The following is a 17,151-nucleotide window of genomic DNA, read 5'->3' on the forward strand; positions in this document are numbered from 1 at the left end:
ACCACACATATTGCAGTCATAATGAATTTGTCACAGGCAATTCAAAGAAAGTGTGACTATCTTTTTTACGCAAACTGTTCTTTTACATACAGTTGAAGTCGGAAGTTTACATACACCTTAGCCAAATACATTTAAACTCAGTTTTTCACAATTCCTGACATTTAATCCTAGTAAAAAGCTTTTACTTCTTTCATCACATTCACAGTGGGTCAGAAGTTCACATACACTCAATTAGTATTTGGTAGCATTGCCTTTAAATTGTTTAACTTGGGTCAAATGTTTTGGGTAGCCTTCCACAAGCTTCCCACAATAAATTGGGTGAATTTTGGCCTATTCCTCCTGACAGAGCTGGTGTAACTGAGTCAGGTTTGTAGGCCTCCTTGCTCGCACACGCTTTTTCTGTTCTGCACACAAATTTTCTATAAAATTGAGGTCAGGGCTTTGTGATGGCCACTCCAATACCTTGACTTTGTTGTACTTAAGCCCCATTTGTGACCAAGCTTTAACTTCCTGACTGATGTTTTGAGATGTTGCTTCAATATATCCACATAATCTTCCATCCTCATGATGCCATCTATTTTGTGAAGTGCACCAGTCCCTCCTGCAGCAAAGCACCCCCACAACATAATGCTGCCACCCCCGTGCTTCACGGTTTGGATGGTGTTCTTCGGCTTGCAAGCATCCCCCTTTTTCCTGGAAACATAACAATGGTCATTATGGCCAAACAATTCTATTTTTGTTTCATCAGACCAGAGGACATTTCTCCAAGAAGTACAATCTTTGTCCCCATGTGCAGTTGCAAACCGTAGTCTGTCTTTTTTATGGCGGTTTTGGAGCAGTGGCTTCTTCCTTGCTGAGTGGCCTTTCAGGTTATGTTGATATAGGACTCGTTTTACTGTAGATATAGATACTTTTGTACCCGTTTCCTCCAGCATCTTCATTGATTTTCACTTTTCTCACCAAAGTCCGTTCATCTCTAGGAGACAGAACGCGTCTCCTTCCTGAGCGGTATGACGGCTGTGTGGTCCCATGGTGTTAATACTTGCGTACTATTGTTTGTACAGATGAACATGGTACCTTCGGGCGTTTGGAAATTGCTCCCAAGGATGAACCAGAAAAAAAAAATCTGAGGTCTTGGCTGATTTCTATTGATTTTCCCATGATGTCAAGCAAAGAGGCACTGAGTTTGAAGGTAGGCCTTGAAATACATCCACAGGTATACCTCCAATTAACTCAAATGATGAGCAGCTTCTAAAGCCATGACATCCTTTTCTGTAATTTTTCAAGCTGTTTAAAGGCATAGTCAACTTAGTTGACTGTGCCTTCTGACCCACTGGAGTTGTGATACAGTGAATTATAAGTGAAATAATCTGTCTGTAAACAATTGTTGGAAAAATTACTTGTGCCATGCACAAAGTAGATGTCCTAACCGACTTGCCAAAACTATAGTTTGTTGACAAGAAATTTGTGGAGTAGTTGAAAAACTAGTTTTAATGACTACAACCTAAGTGTATGTAAACTTCTGTCTTCAACTGTATATGTCTTCATTTGTGTAAATCAATTCTCAAAACGGTCTCTATTTTGGTTCAAGTGAAAATAGGGCAGACTATTCATTTATGTAACCGTGTAAAAAGAGGACTCTTTTCTTCTGTGTGGCGACTATGCTTATCTCTGATCATCTGCAGGACACGGAAAGTATGGTACCTTCCCCAACTTGGCACAAACCACCCAAGATAATTATGCATCCCATATTCAGCCAGTCAGTGGCTGCTTCACGAGTATGTGATTTTCACGAGTATGTGGTACAGGTAGCCTAGTGGTTAGGTAGCCTAGTGGTTAGAGCGTTGGACTTGTAACCGGAAGGTTGCAAGATTGAATCCCCGTGCTGACAAGGTAAAAATCTGTCGTTCTGCCCTTGAACAAGGCAGTTACACTGTTCCTAGGCTGTCATTGAAAATAAGAATTTGTTCTTAACTGACTTGCCTAGTTAAATAAAGAAAAATAAAATATTTCACAACTCATAGTACAAAATCCAAACTGGTCACACTTGTAATGCTGCCAGTCTTTCATTCGAAACCTCTCATTGTGCATTCATTTGGATCGTAAACATCTTTCACCACACAACCATTGATTTATAATATATGTTTGTGAAATGTAATAGAACAAGAACATTGGTTTAATCACCAAAACACAACGATATCTTTTCAATTTAGTTTTAACTACCAGTTAATCCAATAGCAAACAATGCAAGATATGTGTTTCAAATTTCCCTTAGAAGTGCTGAAGGTAATATGCTACAGTACTGTAAATTACAGTAGATTACAGTTTTCACATTAGACAATATACTTACATTACCCCCAAAAAATTACAGAAAATCTATAATTTCCATAATATCTATCTGTGTAATCAAAGGTGTGCTCAATGAAGACATCCTCTACGATCATTCATGCAAATGTTGTATTTATTTATTTCAGATATAATTGCAACATAGGTTTACTGTCTGTAATCAAATGTAAGAAATTAAATGAAACAAATTAAATGAATGAAAATAAAACCTAACATTTAGCACACATTAATTTGCATCAATCCTGTCTTGAGCATTTGGCCATAAATTCTCATCCACATCACAGTGAATGTCCTCATTGTTCATGCACCGCAGGAAAAAACTTTTGCCAGAAGGAGGGTGGCACGCTCATGGGGATGGTGATCGTACACCTTCCACCTCCATGCTGAAAATTAATCCTCAATAGGGTTGAGGAAAGGAGAGTATGGGGGCAGATATAGAGTTACGAATCAGGGATGGGCCCATACCATGACTGAACCACCTCTGCATGGTGAAACCTAACATTGTCCAACGCAATGAAATAGGTGACCCCTTCACCTTGACAGGCCTGCTCAATTTACACAATGAGGTGTGCAGCGTTGTAGGATCCAAGTAATGGCCTACGTCCTACCACACCGTCTTCAGAGATAGCTGCACACATGGAGATGTTTCCCCCACCTGGCACTTGGACGGTCACCCGTTGGCCAATGAGGTTCCGCCCATGGCGCTGAGTTTTCGCCAGGTTGAAGCCTGCTTCATCAACAAAGATATACGTGTGATGGTTCACAGCAACATAAAGCACCATCACCCTCTAAAAATATAATTTGGTTAGTTATTTTTACAGTACAGTTCCAATATGATATTGTGAAGTAGCATGTGCATCAAATAGTAACAGTAATACAGTATATAGTGCTGTTCCGGAACATACTCGGCCCGCAGTTGTTTCACCCGGTCATTGTTTCTCTCAAAAGGCACCAGGAAAATGTGTTTCATAGATACCTGGTGACTCTTCAAAAGGCGGGCGATTGTTGGTCGGCTGATGGATACCACATTTACAACGGTGTCATCGTTCTCCTCAATGGCATGCTTTATTTCGGACATTCCTGGCCCTCACCATTTCCACCACGGCCCACTCCTGCTGGTCGGTCAGCACACAGCCACGGCCACCACCATGTGGTCTTCTGTCAATTCTGAGGGTAAAACAGAGTATACTGTAAATAGATCATACTGTAAGAATACTGTAACATGTTTTGTGAATTTACATGCATTACAATATGTAATTTACTGTAAATATAATGGTAAGCATGGTGCATATCCTGCAGACTTAATGGTTTTCTTGGCAAAATGTTGTGATGATCAAATTGACAACTGATCTTTTCAGATTGATGTGAACTCATCTGTCACCCTCTGCCATGGTAAGGCCTCTGTTTACCACATGGTCAACGACGATGGCCCAGACTTCATAAGACGCAACAGTTCCCTGCCGTCTGCCTCCCTCTCTCTGATGTCCACCTCTTTGACAGGGCCCATGCCCACCTCTTTAACCTCTTTAATGGAGCCCATGCTTTGATGAGGCCCATGCCCACCTCTTTGACCTCTTTGATGGGGCCCATGATGACCTCTCTGACAGGCCCCTTGTCCACGAGCTCTTTGATTTCTTCCTCTCCCTTACAAGTGTTCACACACACCCTTTTATATGGTGACCAATTGTGGTTACTACTATATGAAATCAATTAGCAATATGGAGTAGTCATCATGTATGGTTATCATGTATCATACATGTAATTTAGATGTTTATACTTCACAAGCAGACAATTTATTTATGTGGTTCTCAAAATCCATATACCGTATAGTACCGCCAGGGGTACGCGCAATGCCGTCGGGAGTATGCCAAATAAAAATGTGATTCACGTTTGATTCACCATTGAAAATATTAGATTTTCCAACGGGGCTATACATTTGAGTGAGGTTTTTTTCTCGCCTGAGTAGCATTGTTTCACTGCCAAAAATATTATTAAACCATCTAGTGTTCAGTGAAATAACAACACAATGTCAAATACAGCTAGTTACTCTCTCGCAGGAAACCTTCACTCTTGCGCAGACGTTTAGAAACGAAACATGACAATTCGAAAAATAAGCCACGGTAGTTTTTGGTGCGAGAATAAAGACAACTTTCGAGTAGTAAGACATGTATAAAAGCAACAGATACCATTAATAAGAAGGGGCTAGAAGCGTCTAATATGGTGCGCTACCGAGTGGCTAGGACAGGCAAGCCGCATACTATTGTGGAGGACTTAATTCTTCCTGTTGCCGCGGATATGGCTGGAACAATGCTGGGGGAAAAGGCCAAAAAACTATACAGAAAATGTCTTCATACGCGTCCTCTGGCAACGGGGTCTCCATGGAGATGTTGAGCCCGGAACTGACACAGACCAGAAACAGCTTTGCAGCCCTCAATCCAGAGGTTCTGGTGCCTTCGTCCTTTGTGGCTTACCAATCAAGATCGAATCCGGAGGTACCTGCGTCTTCGTCCTGGGTTCTGATCCTCAGAGCTCCCAGCTCACCAGACCATGAGGCTGCCTGAGAGACCAGCCCATTCAACATCACCAGCTGTCATCATAGGCAGCTCTATGGTGAGAAACATCTCGGTCCCCAAGGCAAAAACCCTGTGCTACCCAAAAGCACGAGTGCAGGACATAACAAGGCTGCTTCCAACTGGTCTACCACAGATGCCAGGAGCTGACACTGTAGTAGTCCATGTGGGGTCAAACAACATCAGGAGGGCTAGCTCAGAACATTTGAAAATGTATTATTTTTTTCCTTTATTTAACTAGGCAAGTCAGTTAAGAACAAATTCTCATTTTCAATGATGGCCTAGGAACAGTGGGTTAACTGCCTTGTTCAGGGGCAAAATTACAGATTTATTCCTTGTCAGCTCGGCGATTCGATCTTGCGACCTTTTGGTTACTAGTCCAATGCTTTAACCACTAGGCTACCTGTCGCCCCGGCAGGTTGAAAAAAAAGATTTTATTATGAAAAGACAAAAAAAAACACCCAATAATTTTAGGTCCAGTACCATCGTTGGGCCGTGGGTGTGAAAGATTCAGCAGACTACTGTCATTACACATTTGGCTAAAAGACTACTGTAGTTCTGCTAGAGTCACTTTTATTGATAACTTTGACACCTTCTGGAAACAGAAGATACTCTACAGGAATGACGGAGTCCATCCAAATCATCTTGGCTCCTGGACTCTGTCCACGCATTTCAAGGCTGCGTTGAAACAATGACTGGTAAATGATCCAAGACCAGTTCAGTTAATCCCTACTATTGTGACAATGAGTTGTCATAATGCTGCATCAAATGTACGTGATCTTAGGGGCATTGGCAAACACAATGTAAGTAATTTAATTTATGTACCCCTAATTGCACCGAATACATCTGTTTATCCTACAGCTATTGTAAGCAGTAATCATGAGTCTATAAACCAGAGTTACACTGTTAGCACTGAGGCGGTGTGCAACACTAGAAAGACCACTTTATGCAGCTCACCCTGCACTATCAGCTTCAATGTAAATAACATGTGTAAGTCTACCTCTGATAAGCTTCCCAGTAAAGCATTAAAAACAATCAAGCAACCCAGAAAAGTGCTAAAAATAGCCCATATTAACATATGTAGCCTAAGAAACAAGGTCCATGAAATCAATAACTTGCTTGTAACAGATGATGTTCATATTCTGACTATCTCTGAAACTCACTAAGATAATACCTTTGATGATACAATGGTAGCAATACATGGTTATAATATCGGCCGAAAAGACAGAAATGCCAACGGAGGCAGTGTTGCGGTCTATATTCAGAACCACATTCCTGTAAAGCTTAGAGATGATCTAATGTTAAACACTGTTGAAGTAATATGGCTACAGGTTCATCTGCCTCACCTAAAGCCCATTCTTGTGGGAAGCTGCTGTAGACCACCAAGTGCTAACAGTCAGTATCTGGATAATATGTGTGAAATGCTAGATAATGTATGTGATATAACAAAGTATATTTTCTTGGTGATTTAAATATTGACTGGCTATCATCAAGCTGCCCACTCAGGAAAAAATGTCAAAMTGTAACCAGTGCCTACAACCTGGATCAGGTTGTCAGTCAACCTACCAGGGTAGTTACAAACAGCACAGGAATTAAATCATTAACATGTATTAATCACATCTTTACTAATTCTGCAGATATTTGCTTTAAAGCAGTATCCAAATCCATTGAATGTAGTGATCACAATATAATAGCCATACCTATGTAAACCAAAGTTCAAAAGCCTGGGCCTAATATAGTGTATAAGAGGTCATACAAGAAGTTGTGTAGCGATTCATATGTTGATGATGTAAAGAATATTTTCTGGTCTGCGGTGTGTAATGATGAGCAACCAGACGCTGCACTTGACACATTTATAAAACTACTTATTCCAGTTACTAATAAGCACACACCCATTAAGAAAATGACTGTAAAAACTGTTAAATCCCCTTGGATTGATGAGGAATTGAAAAATGGTATGGTTGAGGGACGAGGCAAAAGGTATGGCAATTAAGTCTGGCAGCCCAACTGATTGGCAAACATGCTGCAAATTAAGAAATCATGTGACTAAACTAAATAAAAATAAAAGTAAACTACACTATGAAACAAAGATAAATTATATAAAGAATGACAGTAAAAAGCTTTGCGGCACCTTAAATAAAAAATTTGGGAAAAAAGCCAACTCGGCTCCTTCATTCAATGAATCAGATGGCTCATTCATCACAAAGCCCACTGATATTACAAACTACTTGAATGGCTTTTTCATTGGCAAGATCAGCAAACTTAGGCGTAACATGCCAGCAACAAACGCTGACACTATACATCCAATTATATCGGACCAAATTATGAAAGACAAGAATTGTACTTTTGAATTCCGTAAAGTCAATGTGGAAGAGGTGAAAAAATTATTGTTGTCTATCAACAATTGACAAGCCACCGGGTCTGACAATCTGGATGGAAATTACTGAGGATAACAGCAGACAAAATTTTCCACTCCTATTTGCCACATCTTCAAGTTAAGCCTAATAGAGAGTGTGTGCCCTCAGGCCTGGAGGAAGCTAGTCATTCCGCTACCCAAGAATAGTAAAGCTCCCTTTATGGCTCAAATAGTCGACCAATCAGCCTGTTACCAACCCTTAGTAAACTTCTGGAAGAAATTGTGGTTGACCAGATACAATGCTATTTCACAGTAAACAAATTGACAACAGAATTTCAGAATGCTTATAGGGAAGGACACTCAACAGCACAGCACGTACACAAAGACTGATGATTGGCTGAGAGAAATTGATGATAAAATGATTGTGGGGGCTGTCTTGTTAAACTTCAGTGTAGCTTTTGACATTATCGATCATAGTCTGCTGCTGAAAAAACGTATGTGTTATGGCTTTATACCCCTGCTATTTTTATTTTTTATTTATTTTATTTCACCTTTATTAACCAGGTAGGCTAGTTGAGAACAAGTTCTCATTTGCAACTGCGACCTGGCCAAGATAAAGCATAGCAGTGGAACAGACAACACAGAGTTACACATGGAGTAAACAATAAACAAGTCAATAACATGGTAGAAAAAGAGAATCTATATACAATTTGTGCAAAAGGCATGAGGTAGGCAATAAATCGAATAATTACAATTTAGCAGATTAACACTGGAGTGATAAATCATCAGATGATCATGTGCAAGAAGAGATATGGTACTGGTGTGCAAAAGAGCAGAAAAGTAAATAAATAAAAGCAGTATGGGGTGAGGTAGGTAAATTGGGTGGGTAGTTTACAGATGGACTATGTACAGCTGCAGCGATCGGTTAGCTCTCGGATAGCAGATTTTTAAATTGTTGAGGGAGATAAAAGTCTCCAACTTCAGAGATTTTTGCAATTCGTTCCAGTCGCAGGCAGCAGAGAACTGGAAGGAAAGGCGTCCAAATGAGGTTTTAGCTTCTACAGGCTATAATGGTCCTACAGGTCCTACAGGTCCTACAGGCTATAATGTGGATAATGAGTTACTTGTCTAACAGAACACAGAGGGTGTTCTTCAATGGAAGCCTCTCAAATATAATCTAGAGTCAGGAGTTCCCCAGGGTAGCTATTTAGGCCCTTGCTTTTTTCAATTTTTACTAATGACATGCCACTGACTTTGAGTAAAGCCAGAGTGTCTATGTATGCGGATGACTCAACACTATACACGTTAGCTACTACAGAGACTGAAATGACTGCAACACTCAACAAAGCGCTGCAGTTAGTTTCAGAGTGGGTGGCAAGGAATATGTTATCCCTAAATATTTCCAAAACTAAAAAAAAATAACTAAACCCTAAATCTCAACTAAATGTTGTAATAAATAATGTGGAAATTGAGCAAGTTGAGATGACTAAACTGCTTGGAGCAACCCTAGATTGTAAACTGTCATGGTGAAAACATATTGATGCAGTAGTAGCTAAGATGGGGAGAAGTCTATAATAAAGCGATGCTCTTAACAACACTATCGACAAGGCAGGTCCTACAGGCCCTAGTTTTGTCGCACCTTGACTACTGTTCAGTCGTGTGGTCAGRTGCCACAAAAAATTGCAATTGGCTCAGAACAGGGCAGCACAGCTGGCCCTTGGATGTACACAGAGAGCTAATATTAATAATATGCATGTCAATCTCTCATGGCTGAAAATGGAGGAGAGATTGACTTCATCACTACTTTTATTTATGAGAGGTATTGACATGTTGAATGCACCGAGCTGTCTGTCTAAACTACTGGCACACAGCTCAGACACCCATGCATACCCCACAAGACATGCCACAAGAGGTATCTTCACATTCCCCAAGTTCAGAACAGACTATGGGAGGCACATAGTACTACATAGAGCCATGGCTACATGGAACTCTATTCCACATCAAGTAACTGACGCAAGCAGTAAAATTTGATTTTAAAAAACAGATTAAAAAAACACCTTATGGAACAGCGGGGACTGTGATGCAACACAAACATTGGCACAGACACATGCATACACACACACACACACACACACTACACACACAACACACACACACACACCACACACACACACACACACAACCACCCACCATAACATATGCACTATACATACACATGGATTTAGTACTGTAGATATGCGGTAGTGGTTTAGTAGGGGCCTGAGGGCACACAGTGTGTTGTGAAATCTGTGAATGTATTGTAATGTTTTAAAAATTGTATAAACTGCCTTAATTTTGCTGGACCCCAGGAAGAGTAGCTGCTGCTTCGGCAGCAGCTAATGGGGATCCATAATAAATACAGATACAAAACAAATTAAAAATGTGTTTAAAGTTTTAAAAAACAGCCTTTTATATGATCTGTTTGGAGTTTTGTACTAAGAGTTGTGACATTTTACCACATACTTGTGAAAATAGTACCAAAGCGATTAAACAAAATTGTAACTTGAGCATGTGTCTGCTTGCCCTCTTCACCACAGACTCATGTATCACCATGGGAATACTCATAGCAGTGGATTACCACCTGAAGGATCACTAAAGACCAACTATATCAGCCCTTTGATAAGACCAATGAATGCATAGCGCAATACAGTTTTTCTTAAGTTGAAACGTATCGATAGCAGAGCAGCAATGATCAAATGCAAAATACATGTACAGAATTTCTGATAATTATATTGTCTTTGTATATGACTTTCATATCTTAGAACACCTTTTGCTAAACTTTAAATACAAAATTCACTGTTAAGTGTTTTGTTCACAGAATTTTAACACATTGTTTTCGTCAGAAGAGAAATGTGTGCAATTGACCCTTCGCTAACACCAACCCATAATTTTGGCCAACCAGTTGCAGCGCTCCAATAGATAACAAATGTTGTCGAGCCTGACACCTCGGACAAACTCACGTTTAAATTGCATGAATGCCAGTGAGGGCTATGGCAAAAACGGAGTTTTCTTTTGAAAAGTCATGTTTAAATGACAAACAATTCAACAGTGCACCAGGAGTACTTGCTACTGTGATTCCTGAAATGAACAGCCTCCTGGAGTATTTTTAGAATCTGAAATTATACTTGTATTACATTGTTTGCTAGCGCAGCTGGCTAGCTAGCTCTCAGTCTCATTGACCATCAAACGTTGCTAATGCTAGCTAGCTAGCCACGTAATATAACTGTTTTCTCAAAATGTATGTTAGCTAGCTAAATTAGCAATGTTATGACTCCCATCTGCTGTCAACATCAGGATACCATTTGAGACCACTAGTTAGCTCCAAAAGTGGTTATAGCCTTGACTGCATGCTGACAGTGAATTCAGAACCATTCAGGTGCTAGCTACACTGGGGGGCGGGCTTAGCGAAGAGTAAATTGTGTTCACTGTTTCCCGGCAATCGTTAAACACTACTGCACAAAATTCTAAATCGCCCCCTCAGTGTCAAACCATGTACAATATAGGGAAAGGTCTAGGCAATGGGGACAGAGATGTAGTGAAGGAAGTTGGGTTACTTCTAAGTAACTTTAGGTTACTCCTAAGTCATCATCTCCAACATTGTGACCTTCCATTTTAGAGATTTGCTTTGGTGTGGGTTGAGGCCTATACATTCATATCAGTTTTGTTTTCGCCATTGTATTCACCTTTCCTTATTTCTATTGTGGATTGTGTTTCTGTGCACCAATGGACAGTCTACAAAACTAGGAGGAAACCAGGCTATGTATTGAAATGCATGGATTTGGATTGTGATGATACCGATGAATGAATCCTGCACACAATGTGCTTATTATTATAATTTTTATTAGGAATAATATTAGATTTGATGTGAAATTGTTTGGTGAAATATGTATAAAAGGAGAGTAATTGCCCATAATTCTGCAACTTCCATCTATACAACCTTTGGATAGTTGACTGCAAAGAAAATGTATAGATCTACCTGAATTTTTAAAAGACAAACTAATTTTCTGTTTTGTCTGCTTGGACTCAAAAGATAAGCGTGGTTGTGTTAATCTTTTTGCAGGCGGTCATGTTCTTTTGATGAACATATTTGCAATTTTGACGGTATAATATAGTTTTGATGAATTAATGTATTTATGTTTTGAGAAGGCAAATACATTTTCAAAACGCATTTACTGTTTTGCAAAAGGCCACAGAGTGTCTTGTGGACTCTGTTTTGGAAATCGACAACATAGTTCCAAAAAAATGCTTGTACACGATCGAGAAAAACTGTAATATACACAAATTGTATTTCTTATTCAGTTCTTTACTCGCTGTATTCAGTGTTGCTCTTGTAACAATTATACAGACTCCAGGGCATATAACCTTGATTTCACCTCAGTGGGAAGAATTCACAGCACATGGAATTTTGATCTAAATAAATACAGAATGAGGATATCTACAGAATTAGACATTCAAATTAAATTGCACTTGAGATTACTAGAAGCTATCAAATTCATAGTGCTTTGGTATAGCACAGTGACAGCTTTTACAGCTTGAAATGCACAGTGCAAAGGCCTTCTTTCTGTGTCTAATTGGAATCGTTTTTTTACCTCTGCCAAGAAGCAACGTACTCAGGATACCGTGGTCAAAGAACCCAGTCAAATCCTATATTGAGTGCTTTGAGATACAGTACAACTTCATATCCTGTTCTCAATGTATTTGGTTTATATTAGAGCAGTGCCTGCCACAAGAGAGACTTGAACTAAACTCTTGTGTCTTCCCTTTATGGGCCCACTCGGGCTGCCAAGGCACACTGTGTCTGAAATCACTCCCTTTACTTCACTGGGCCCTGTACAGTTTAGTTATGTGACCAGCTTGAAATATTGACAAGCAGAGTTATATTGATTTGTTTTAATGCTATTAGAAGTACACAGCAATTTACTATGAAACAACATTCTTAGAATTACATCATGCATTTGCAAGTTCTCTTTTTTGAAAATGTATTCATAAGAATTTCAGAATTTTAGAACAGTTCCTTTGAGCTCATCACTTGTCCCTTTTGATAATGTGTGTGTGTGCGGACGCGTGTGTGTGCGGACGCGTGGGTGTGCGGACGCGTGTGTGTGTGCGCAGCACAGTTTCTCTGGCCTTCATCTCGGTTGAACCTTTGCAGGAATTGCATCACATTTACATCAACCCCACTACAGGCTTTTTGATGTCAGACACAGTATGCAGTTAAGGGTAACTTACTTTAGACAGTTCTGTATCCATTGCATTCAACGGTCCTACAGCATACAGTAAAATCAATGTTTTGTGTGATACTATGAACTTTACAGGTTTGGAGCCATTTTGTGTAAAGCGGTCACTTCATATGAATACAGCTGACTGAAACCAAACCCTGTGGTCAAGAGCTCAGTAACACTTACAACTACAGAGTATTTAATTATACTGTAAGTGTAGTAGAACACGTTCACTGAAATAACGCAATAGAGAGAACACACCAAAATAGAATTTAATTTCCATTTTATTTGACCAACTGTAAATATAAAACACAATTAAAACAGTACTGGCTATTTACTGTGTATGTACCACTAGCCTCATGCGGTAATGATAGGTTGTTCCTCACTATGTAATGATTTGAAATTTGATTTGATTTGATGATAATCCTGAGTTGTGTTCTGTGACTGAGCTAACAGCTTGTGATTCTCAGTGATTCACTATGAGTGGTTATCCTGTCAGTATTTCCCTCATGCTATATTTCACCAGACCTTGAGTCACTGCCAGAGAAACAAGTACTGAAACATTGATCATCTGCATAGAGTGAACTAAATCCTAGTTAAAACCTAAGAGTGTAACCTCTGTAGTTATTGCAGTAATTTACACCAAAGGTTTCGGAATCGAAGTGCATCTACATAAAATGTTATTTCTTACCTTAGGCAACTAAAATCCCATCGAAAACTCCTCTTGAAGATCTGAAGTGAAATATGTGAGAAAGAGGAGTAACTTTTGGTGAACCGATCCTTACAACAAATAAGTTATTCTAAATAAGAGCTCTGTCCCCGCAGATTCAGCATTGGCTGGATCAAAACCTGTCTGAAGCAACAGAATGGGCAGAAGTCTGCAGGCCCGACAAGGTTCCCCCCTTGTTCCTGAAAACATAGTGTGAGGAGCTAGCACCAGTTCTGTGCCATATCTTCAACTCATGTATGGAACACAGCTGCTTCCCCTCTCAATGGAAACAGTCCATTGTCTGTGCTGTGCTTAAGTGAAAAAGCCCCACCTCCCCTACAGGCAAATCTCAGCTCCATGGGGAAAATATTTAATGGGTTGCTACATGACATACTGGAGGAGACTGCTCATAACATCAAGTCTTCACCACATGTCTTTGTGAAGAACAGGTCAACAGGGTCTGCTCTTCTCCATATCCTACAGTTGTAGCACAACATCTTAAACCAAGTGCCAAAGCAAGATGTTAATGTAACCTTTATAGACTTTTGAAGAGCATTTAACACCATGGACCATGGCCAGCTCCTACTCACTCTACTCACACCATCAAGAGCTACCTAGACAACCACAAGGGAACAGTGAGGTAACCCACAGCTAGTCCCAGCTAAAATACCCCAGGGTGGATTGCTCTCTCCCCTAATATTTGTGCTATGCATGAACACCCTATACTCCAGCCTCCCGAGCAGCGTCCACCCTGTAAAGTACGCTGATAAACTTACACTCACAGAGTTGCTCCCTGGCAAGCTACCTTGCCAAACGCAAGCAGTGATCAATGCAGTGGCAGAGTGGGGAAAAACCAACTGCCTCTACATGAAGGAAGAGAAAAGCAAGAATATGGTAATCTGCTTCAAAAGGGCTGCTGACAAGGCCTCTCCACCAGTGGTTGCTGTAAACTGCCATCCAGCTGAACGTGTGGAGTCCTTCCTTTTGCTGGGTGTAATGGTGTCAGCTGACCTGACCTGGGACAAGCACATCAGGTATATCCTAAAAAAGGTTAAACTCATGATCTACTACCTAAGTGTAGCAAGACAAACTGGCCTCCCAACTGAAATCCTACTGCAGGTACAGTGCCTTCGGAAAGTATTCAGACCCCTTGAATTTTTGCACATTTTGTTACTTTACAGCCTTATTCTAAAATGTATTAAATATTTTTTTCCCTCATCAATCTACACACAATACCCCATAGTGACGAAATGAAAAGGGGTTATTAGAATTTTTTGCAAACGTATTAAAACAAAAAATACCTTATTTACATAAGTTTTCAGACCCTTTGCTATGAGACTCGAAATTGAGCTCAGCTGCATCCTATTTCCATTGATCATCCTTGAGATGTTTCTACAACTTTATTGGAGTCCACCTGTGGTAAATTCAATTGATTGGACATGAAAAAACTATGAGGTCGAAGGAATTGTCTGTAGAGCTGCGAGACAGGATTGTGTCAACGCACAGATCTGGGGAAGGGTACCGTCTGTGGAGATGGGAGAACCTTCCAGAAGGATAACTATCTCTGCAGCACTCCACTAATCAGGCCTTTATGGTAGAGTGGCCTGACGGAAGCCACTCCTCAGTAAAAGGCACATGACAGCACGCTTGGAGTTTGCCAAAAGGCACCTAAAGACTCTCAGACCATGAGAAACAAGACTCAGGACTATCTGTGCTGATGAAACCAAGATCGAACTCTTTGACTTGAATGCCAAGCGTCATGTCTGGAGGAAACCTGGCACCATCCCTACGGTGAAGCATGGTGGTGGCAGCATCATGCTGTGGAGATGTTTTTCATCAGCGGGAACTGGAAGACTAGTCAGGATCAAGGGGAAGATGAATGGAGCAAATTACAGAGAGATCCTTGATGAAAACCTGCTCCAGAGCGCTCACAACCTCAGACTGGTGCGAAGGTTCACCTTCCAACAGGACAACAACCCTAAGCACACAGCCAAGACAACGCAGGAGTGGCTTCGGGACAAGTCTCTGAATATCATTGAGTGGCCCAGCCAGAGCCCAGACTTGAACCCGATCTAGAAAATAGTACAAATAAAGGGAAACTCTTGAATGTGTAGGTGTGTCCAAACTTTTGACTGGTACTGTACGTTTCTGCATATGTTCCAAAATGTTAAAATAAACCTATAACAAAACCATGGAGATTTGGAATGGGCTTTGTATCGCTGTCATTTCTTGACCATATGTGACTCACTACCTGGATTCGGTCTTATGTAGCAAAATGTGAAATGTTTTTTTTATTTTTTTACATTGGATTCAAGTAGAGACAACAAAGTACCAACACTAGGCTCTAACTAGAAAAGCAAACAGCTCTGGGAAACGATTAATAACGTTAGCTAGCTAACAGTACACTTTAGCTTAAGACATATAGCAAGCTAGCTGGGTAAACAATGAACCTAGCTAGGTAAACAACGTTTAAGACCACACGTCACGTAACGTTAGCTAACGAGCCAGCCAGATAACATTAGCTAGTTAAACAACAATGAACCATCTAACTAGAAAAGCAAACATCTCTGGGAAATGAATAATAACGTCCGCTAGGGAGCCAGCCAGCTAACAGTACACATTTGCTTAAGACATATAAGACATATAAGTTCTGAGCCCTCTCCTGTACTCCCTGTTCACCCACGACTGCGTGGCCATGCACGCCTCCAACTCGATCATCAAGTTTGCGGATGACACTACAGTGGTAGGCTTGATCACCAACAACGACGAGACGGCCTACAGGGAGGAGGTGAGGGCCCTCGGAGTGTGGTGTCAGGAAAATAACCTCATACTCAACGTCAACAAAACAAAGGAGATGATTGTGGACTTCAGGAAACAGCAGAGGGAGCACCCCCTTATCCACATCGACGGGTCAGTAGTGGAGAAGGTGGAAAGTTTTAAGTTCCTCGGTGTACACATCACGGACAAACTGAATTGGTCACCCACAACACCGTGATATGGATACAGAAGCGTTTGTGAAGAAGGCGCAGCAGCGCCTCTTCAACCTCAGGAGGCTGAAGAAATTCGGCTTGTCACCAAAAGCACTCACAAACTTCTACAGATGCACAATCGAGAGCATCCTGTCGGGCTGTATCACCGCCTGGTACGGCAACTGCTCCGCCCACAACCGTAAGGCTCTCCAGAGGGTAGTGAGGTCTGCAGAACGCATCACCAGGGGCAAACTACCTGCCCTCCAGGACACCTACACACCGATGTCACAGGAAGGCCATAAGATCATCAAGGACAACAACCACCCAAGCACTGCCTGTTCACCCCGCTATCATCCAGAAGGCGAGGTCAGTACAGGTGCATCAAAGCAGGGACCGAGAGACTGAAAAACAGCTTCTATCTCAAGGCCATCAGACTGTTAAACAGCCACCACTACATTTAGCCGGCGCTGCCAACATACTGACTCAACTCCAGCCACTTTAAAATGGGAATTGATGGAAATTATGTAAAAATGTACCACTAGCCACTTTAAGCAATGCCACTTAATACAATGTTTACATACCCTACATTACCATCTCATATGTATATACTGTACTCTATATCATCTACTGCATCTTGCCATCTTTATGCAATACATGTACCACTAGCCACTTTAAACTATGCCACTTTATGTTTACATACCCTACAGACTCATCTCATATGTATATACGCGTACTCTATACCATCTACTGCATCTGCCATGCCGTTCTGTACCACCACTCATCCATATATTTTATGTACATATTCTTTATCCTTCACACTTGTGTGTGTGTGTAAGGTAGTAGCGTGGAATTGTTAGGTTAGATTACTGTTGGTTATTACTGCATTGTCGGAACTAGAAGCACAAGCATTTCGCTACACTCGCATTAACATCTGCATAACCAT

The 17,151-nt window shown here is 40.8% G+C and overlaps 1 long non-coding RNA gene across 1 annotated transcript in view; it reads right to left on the reverse strand.

Moving 5' to 3' along the window:
- Window positions 1-2,443: 2,443 nt before the first annotated feature.
- The window catches only part of LOC111951855 (uncharacterized), a 69,650-nt gene continuing 54,942 nt past the window's right edge, over window positions 2,444-17,151 (reverse strand). Inside the window, exons 3-4 of the long non-coding RNA XR_002875650.2 lie at window positions 3,323-3,513; window positions 2,444-3,076 (exon numbers count right to left, since the gene is read on the reverse strand). This is a non-coding gene — a long non-coding RNA (uncharacterized lncRNA). The remainder of the gene's footprint in view (window positions 3,077-3,322; window positions 3,514-17,151) is intronic.

The sequence above is a fragment of the Salvelinus sp. IW2-2015 genome, linkage group LG25, assembly GCF_002910315.2.
Source record: "Salvelinus sp. IW2-2015 linkage group LG25, ASM291031v2, whole genome shotgun sequence".
NCBI lineage: Eukaryota > Metazoa > Chordata > Actinopteri > Salmoniformes > Salmonidae > Salvelinus > Salvelinus sp. IW2-2015.